The sequence below is a fragment of the Solanum stenotomum genome, chromosome 12 (genome assembly GCF_019186545.1).
Source record: "Solanum stenotomum isolate F172 chromosome 12, ASM1918654v1, whole genome shotgun sequence".
NCBI lineage: Eukaryota > Viridiplantae > Streptophyta > Magnoliopsida > Solanales > Solanaceae > Solanum > Solanum stenotomum.
In genome coordinates this window covers 5,177,703-5,185,905 of record NC_064293.1, presented here as the reverse complement: position 1 = coordinate 5,185,905, position 8,203 = coordinate 5,177,703, and the positions used below count along the sequence as shown (strand labels likewise).

At 32.5% G+C, this 8,203-nt stretch overlaps 1 protein-coding gene across 1 annotated transcript in view; it reads right to left on the bottom strand.

The window, feature by feature from the left end:
- Positions 1-8,203, bottom strand: part of LOC125846977 (40S ribosomal protein S28) — a 269,249-nt gene that overhangs the window by 27,429 nt on the left and 233,617 nt on the right. The gene's annotated exons all lie outside the window — the stretch shown is intronic.

Below are 8,203 nucleotides of genomic sequence, written 5' to 3'. Positions count from 1 at the left end.
CAATAACATGATAATCTGATTTGGAACATTTAAATAACTAATTCATGATGATCTGCTATAATTCTAGAAACCCTAGGTCTGTTCATAATCATGGAATCAAGAATCTGACTGAATTCTAGGGACCTAATGGGCGAAAGGAACCCACTAGTGAAATCCCACATACCTGGTGACGAATTCCACGGAGAAATCTTTCGATTTCGGGGCTGGAACTGAAGAAACCTCGTTGCGTTCTTGAACTAGGGTTCTTGACCTTTTTCTCCCTTCTTGCTTCTAATTTTCTAAGTTTTGATTAATGAATTTGACTTAGGTAAGTTCTAGTTATGTTTCTAGGCATAAACTAATTAAAACCTCATGATTTAGGGTTTAAACGACGTATCTAAGGGGTGAAACGAAATAGGAAAAAGACCAAAAGACCCCTGAATTAATTGCTGTCGAAGTGACCTACGGATTGGACCTACGGGCCGTAGGTCAATCTACGGTCCGTAGATTGGGTCCGTAGTTCGAGTCTGCTCGACAGACCTTCACTAAAACGGGCATAACTTTTTACTCGGAGGTCACAATTTAGCAAACTCGGTGGCGTTGGAAAGATAATTCAATTATCTATCTAACCACAGGTCATGGGACACATAATTCATTTTGTACTAAAAGTTATGACCATCTGAAGTTGACCTATCAGAATTTTCAGCTAACTGGCTGCTAACCTTCGATCTACGGTCAGACCTACGGACCGTGGATCGAATGACGGTCCATGCTGGTCAACCGTAGTTCATGTCAGAGGCTGGGTAAAGGAGGTCTTGATCCACGGACACAGACCACGGACCGTGGTTTGATCTACGGACCGTGGGTCTGTCCGTGAGTCGAGACTTAACCAATTTTCTGAGCTAGCTGGGGAGGGGTTGCAGTGGCGAACCACGGACCACCAGCACGGACCGTGGTCTGACCTACGGTCCGTGAATGGCAACCGTGGGTTGCACCTGCAACTTCTCAAAATCTGCAGTTTTTGGTCTGTTTCGGATACGGGGTGTTACATCGATGTGGAAGTTGAAGAGACAGAGAAGATGAAAAAGACAAGTATATCCCACCTCATGATCACCCAAAACCAAAGGAACCAACTGGATCGAAAGGAAACCGAACCGAGGAATTACTAACAAGGATCTTCACCAAGGTTGAAGGGTTCGATAAGGTATTGGAGGACTTAAAAATAACTTATCTACCTTAACTCAAACAGTGACCTCTCATTCGGTATCTATCAAGCAGGTGTAGACTCAAATGTGTTAGATCTACACTTATCTCAATCCAAGGCAAAAGGGAACATTGCCTAGTAACACCATCCCAAATCTCAAGACTGATTGTTGAGAAAATGAGAATTATATCATGCCACAACATTAAATAAGACATTTCTTGGGAGGCAACCCAAGTTTTATTTTATTTTCTTGCTTTTAATAATGTGTGATATGAGTGTAGGTTGAAATGAAGTCAAAGTGTTGAGAAAGGTAATTTAGCTGAAGCCAAAACCATGCCAGTGATCCGTCGAATGCATTGTGCGGACTTCTTTAAATTCGCCTTCTTGTCTGAAAAAATGTACTTTCAACTTAAGTGGTCTAAGCTTCAATTGGTGATTCGCTGAAGAGCACTAAACTTCCATCGAGTCCGCTGAATCAACCTTCAAGTTTGGTCGTTCAGGCCTCATCAGCAAGCTTAAGCTCCTTCGGTAATTCGCCGCATGCATTCGGTGATGTTAGTCACAGTCCATCGAGTGAGCCTAAGTTAAATAGACCAAGAGTTTCTTCAAGTTCTAAAATAAATCCTTTCTTTAGTATCATACACATGCGACTGACTTAGTACTCCTAATATCTCAATAGGTGCAACACCTCTTACCGTTATAGCAGGAGAAGTAACAGCCACAAGAGTATAATTTTCTACGCTCTCCCCAAGCACTATAAACTTGGTTGAATCATCATCACCCTCATCTACTTCAATCATATTCACCGAGGTACCATTATGGTTCGGGAGTGGGTTGTTGTTCATATTTGGTGACGGTTGCTTGACTGTGATTTGTTTCATCGTAGTGAGATTTTCAACCTTGTGTTTCAATGCATAACAACGATATATGGAATGTCCTTTAACCCCCCGAATGGTATGCACATATTTTAGAGGGATCAAAATTTCTTGGCAATGGATCTGGAATTCTACCTTCCACAGGATACAATAAGCATGATGCCTATAACCTTTCAAACACAACACTCAGTGGCTTCCCTGATGGTGTAAAATTGCGGGAAGGTCTATTTGGACGTGGTGCAGATGGATTATTTTGATGATAGAATTGTGGTGGTGGGGCTTGATAGGCCGGTGGTCGTGGAGCTCGATATGTTAGTTATATATGGTAGACAGGATATGAAAATTATGATCAATGAGGCTGGTACGATGATGGAGATTGATAGTATGGATATGAGGGAAATTGTAGGTATTATGAATGGGGAATACGATGTTGATGTTGTGAAGGTTGTTGATGGTGATATGAAGTACCTCCAGAGCCATTACCGTAGTGACTTTTTTCCCTTTTTTTCTTTCCACTTTCAAGAGCACCAGTTTGGAAGGCCTTACTAGTAGACTGTAATGCTGCTAGACTTGTAATTCTTCCACTTTTGATGCCATCTTCAATCATGTCTCCGGCTTTGATCACTTCAACAAAATATTTTCCACCCATTTTGAGCATTCATTCATAATATTCTGATTCTTGTGCCTGAATGAAAAAAGTGATCATTTTTGCTTTCTCCATAGGTGGGTGTACCCTAGATGCTTCTTCCCTTCACCGTATAGCATATTCTCAAAATGATTAAGTTGATTTCTTCTTCAATTTTGTGATTGAAATTATGTCAGGAGCAATCTCAACATGAAACTTATAGTGATTCACAAAAGAATTCGCCAAATCATCCTAAGTATGCCATTTTGAATTTTGTTTTTTAAGTTTTATTCATTATTTGTTCATACTTAGTCATTTCACCTACAAAGTAAAAAATTGCTTATAAGCTCAAAATGATATAATTGAGTGAACTCAAGGAATATTAAGTTAGAAATTACTCAAAACAATGTTTAAATATAAGGGATGTATGACTAAAGAGACTGTAAATTCACCCCACATCATTTGTCGCATCAAAGAAAAAATAAAAATAAATAAATTATGATACCCATTCTCAAATTGATTTAAATGTATTATCTGGGTATTCTCATACACAATAAACAAAAATCATGAATTTAAATTGTCAAATAAATAAGGGGAAAAATATTCAAAATATATCCGAACTTTGATCGAAATTGCTATAACAATCCCAAACTTTGGATATGACCTTTTACCCTCTTGCACTATTTAATAGTGTATTTTAAAGATATATAAGTGTCCACATGGACATAATAAATATTGCATCATTATAAATAGTAACTTGTCCACGTGGGCACATATATATCTTTAAAATACACTATTAAATAGTGCATGGGGGTAATAGGTTCTACCCAAAGTTTGGGATTGTTACAGCAATTTAGGTCAAAGTTCGAATATATTTCAGACATTTTTCTCATAAATAAGAGACATTCATGTCATGCGAACTAAAACATACAAAAAATACATGGGTCCTCTTTAATTAAAATGGTCTTAACATAAAAGGACTAAGATCGAATGTCTTCACTCGGCCACAAAGGTTATCAAATACTTTGTTTCTGAACCTGAAAATATATAAGCTTTAGATTGAAAAGGCTAAGACATAATATTCTTATTCTTGGTCACAAAGATTGTTGGATATTTTATTTTCGGACCTTGAATTGTTTGATGCCTTAAATACAAAGCTAAGATCAAATATTTTTTCTCTATCATGAAGGTCCTCAAATATTTCATTCTTGGATCTTTAAATTATTAAAAGCCTTCAAATAAATAGCTAAGATCGAATACCTTTACTCAATCACGAAGGTAACGAAAGACTCATTCCCCGATGTTGCTTGCTCAAAACTTTAATGCTAAAAAGCTTGATCAAGTATTTTCACCCGATTAAAAAATAATGAATTTTGATTACTTAGCAAAAGGCTAAAGTTGCTTTCATTTTCATTAGAAGAAGATGTTGGTTGACAGATATATGATCGGACCTAAGTTGCTTGAAAACAACAAACTTTAAGGTTCATTTCAAAAAGAGTAAGATACAAATACACTATGGTATTTGATTAATTAAATAAATTAAAACAAAAATGCTCGAAATGAATGAAATCGAGCAAGAGAGAAAAATAAAATTTCATTAACAAATACTCCAGATAAAGTCTTTGGCAAGAGCTTCTTAAAAGACAACAAATGGGTAAATCAAGTTGGAGCAGATGTCACTGTCGTTTTCAAAATAAAAATAAAAGAATAAATAAACATTAAGGGGCTTTCCTCTCACACTTGAGCAACTAGCAAATGGGGAACTACTTGTATGAGGTAAATCCAATCTTATCTAGATAAATGAATAATATGGAGACACTTGGAATGGGTATCCATTTCTTAAGAAAAATCAAGAAATATTGAACGGATTGATATGATGACTAAATCTAGAAGTAAAGTTAGGGATGACAATGAGGCGGGGCGAATGCGGAACGGGGTAGATTTAAGGCAATGCAGGGCAGTGCAAGTTATGCGGGGCAGGGGATGTGAAGCGGGTTGGAGTGGGTTTTTTAGAAACTGATGCAAGGTGGGGCGGGGCGGGGCGAGTTGCGGATCTATGCGATTTTATGCGGGTTCACACTTAATTTTAACTTTTTACATGTTACAACAGTGATATAATATTATCTATTAAGATAGTTTCTTTAAAGTTACTAAAATATCTAAGATAGTAATGAAAATGGTTCAATCAAAACTAATACAATTTCTTACATGCTTCCCAATTGACCTCTAAAAAATAAATTTTAACTCATTCTCTATTAAATTAATATAACTTACTGTAAAAATAAATTTATTTTTATGAATTGTATTTTTAGTATCAAACTTACCTAGAAAAGGAAAATATTAAACAATTTATGTGGGGTAGTGTGGGTTGAAAATGAAAGAATTGATATGTAGGACGACTTAAAATATTTGCGGGTTAAGCTCAACCTGTCCCGCCTCCACCCCACACTGCCCCATGGCCATCCCTAAGTAAAGTTCAACTCAAAAGGATTATGATATTGTAATCACCGGAACCAATGCTTCACAAATATAATTCATCTAATTCTAGAAGAGTAGGATCCAAACACAAAAACCAACGATAAACTTGTAAACCTAAAAATCACAAGAGAGACAGAGATTTTCGCAATCAATACAAAGTCGAAGAGTTAGTGCTCAAATGAAAGACTATGAAAGATCTGAAACCTACGTATTCAATTACCTATTTTGTTTTGTATAAATAACTTATCAGCCTCTAATGTTTGGAGCACAAATTTTTGGTTCACATACTTGTTTAGCGTACTTTTTCTTTGCTTGCATATTCTTTTAGGGATGACAAACAATTTTCTATCAGGATACAACAAAGCCAAAAACATATATGCAATTTTAATTCGCTACTTCTAGGAATGTTTCATATAATCCTATTTATAGAACTTAAGATATGAATTTTCATAACAGTCATGTTCTTTTATGAACATAGATGACTTTTAATAATAGTCATGTTCTTTAGATGAATTTTCATAATAGTCATGTTCTTTGATGAATAGAGATGATTTTTCATAACAATCATGTTCTTTCATGAACAAATGACTTTCATGCGATAGACATTCATTTTCTAAACAATCACAACCTTTAGTTGCTCCCTTTTTGAAAACACAAAACTTTTGTTCCCCCCTATCTAAACATACAAAAGTTTTTGTTTCATTTAAAATTTAAATATTAAATATTGAATTCAAATTTTAAATAAACAATTTTTTCACAATAAATTATGAAAAAATAAATCTTTAAATTTAATTATAGATCCAATCCGGCTCGTGGCCTAAGTCCAAGTCTTTTATATATATATATATATATACACACACTTACTCTATTAAATAGATTAAATGGGCTAAAACTTAAAAAGACCTAAAAGATGGCTTCTCCCACCAATGTGAAAACTATTCCTTTATATTACAACTATCCTAACAATAATTTCACAATTCCTAAATCATTTCGGACATGTTGTACTTAAGAATCTAAGACCCACTTCTCAAAATTTAATATATGGCCTGATCAATTCTTATTTTCTATTTATTATAGTTTATTATTGTTGTGATTTCTTTTGTTATTATTTTATTTTTCAATACTAATGTAACTCATGTGCTCTGAAATCACCTTGATAAATTCAAGTGTCTCATTTTTTGAGTAATCATATACATTGTATGTTATACTATCATTCTTTAATTTTTTTATTGAAAGATATAAAAACTAAACAAAGGGAATAATTATATCCAAACAATCAAAACTCTTTATCTTGATCCTTTTGAGTGTTTATTCGAAAGAAGAAACTCATTTAGCCAAAATATGAAATTCTATAGAAGCTAGTCAAAAGAGGTTTTTGTATGATGTACTCATTCAAGAAAATATATTTTTATTCCAATATTGGGAGTTAGTCATTTTATTATGTTAATCAAAAGAGGTGTATTTAAAATAAAAAATAACACTAAAAATATTAGTCTGCTAACCGAAATAAGTAAATAAATATGCAAAATATAAAATGAAAACTTGCATAGATACGCTATATTAAGAAAATATTTATTATGTATAGTAATACAATTTTTTTCGCTGGACACTTATTATACATTTAAAATACAGTTTTAATTGATATTGCAGAGATAATTTATAAAACACAATTAATACAAATTTTATTGATGGATAATACATTTATCACAAACTTTAATGCAATTATAATACAACGTATCAATTTCTTACTAAACAAGCACAATATATTTTAAAACACATATAATACATCTATATTGCATGCATAATTCACTTTTAATACATAATACATAATTATCATACTATTGCTATAAATGATAGTAAATAAAAAAATATTTTTAAAATCAATAATATTTATTAAAAAGTACTCATCCAAGTAATTTTTTCAATACAAAATAAAATATCTAAACGCCGTTATAATATTGTATTAAGTGAAATCATTAAAACCCAACTTTTATTTAACAAATTAAAAATAATTTTTCTAGTTTTCAAGTAAATTACAAATTCAAATCTCTCTCGTAAATAGTAAAATTGATGATTGATTTTGTATGATATATTCTTCAATCTTTGTGGAACAATATCTTAAACTACACTATAATCTAATAGAGTAAAAACAAAAATCATACACATTATGCACACCAGTTGTTTAAATAGATGAGGCGAATTAGACATGCGCTTTGGAGTAATATTGATTTTATAACTAGTAAGTTGTTATAAAATATTATAGTGTGGATGTCCACTACACCAAGAAGTTACTCTCATCCATTATCTCCATTACTTTCCTCCATTATGAAGATAACCATAACCTCCATAACCTTCACCTATATAACCATTATTCTTGTAACCTTTCACTTCCATAACCTCTCCCATTATATTCATGTTTCTGACTAATCTTTTGTATGCCTCTATGATACACTATAAATAGAGGCATAAGAGTTCATATTGTATACACTTGAAGATTTGGTGAACACTTGAAAGAAAGAAAGTTATCTTATATTGCTCCTCTTGTCTTATATTCTTATTGTCTTCTTCTTTATATTGTTCTTTAAGTTTTACAACATAAGTTAGATTTTCAAAATAGCCAACTAATGTGAATGTTTAACTGAATTAGAGAAATCTACTTGTAACTTTGAAATATATATCATTCATTTGAATACTCAACAATATATAAAATTAGTTCACATTCCATTTTAGATAACTATAATTTATATTTCTTTTAAAGATAACTATAGTTCACATTTCTTAATAAAATCTTGAATAATCATTGCTATCTAATCTATTTGAAAAGTTATTTAAGTCTCCAGAAGAGAATGATATGTACCACCAAATGAAATAATTATTTTAAAAAAAGATGAATTATTTTTATGATGGAGTGGATTCTAAATAGGAAAAATTACGCGGATAAATAAATACATACTAGTTAATTAGTTAACATAGCTATATCTTGCCTTAATTACAATCCTGACCTACTTCTAGCTATAATTATGCGACTCGATTTTTTAATTT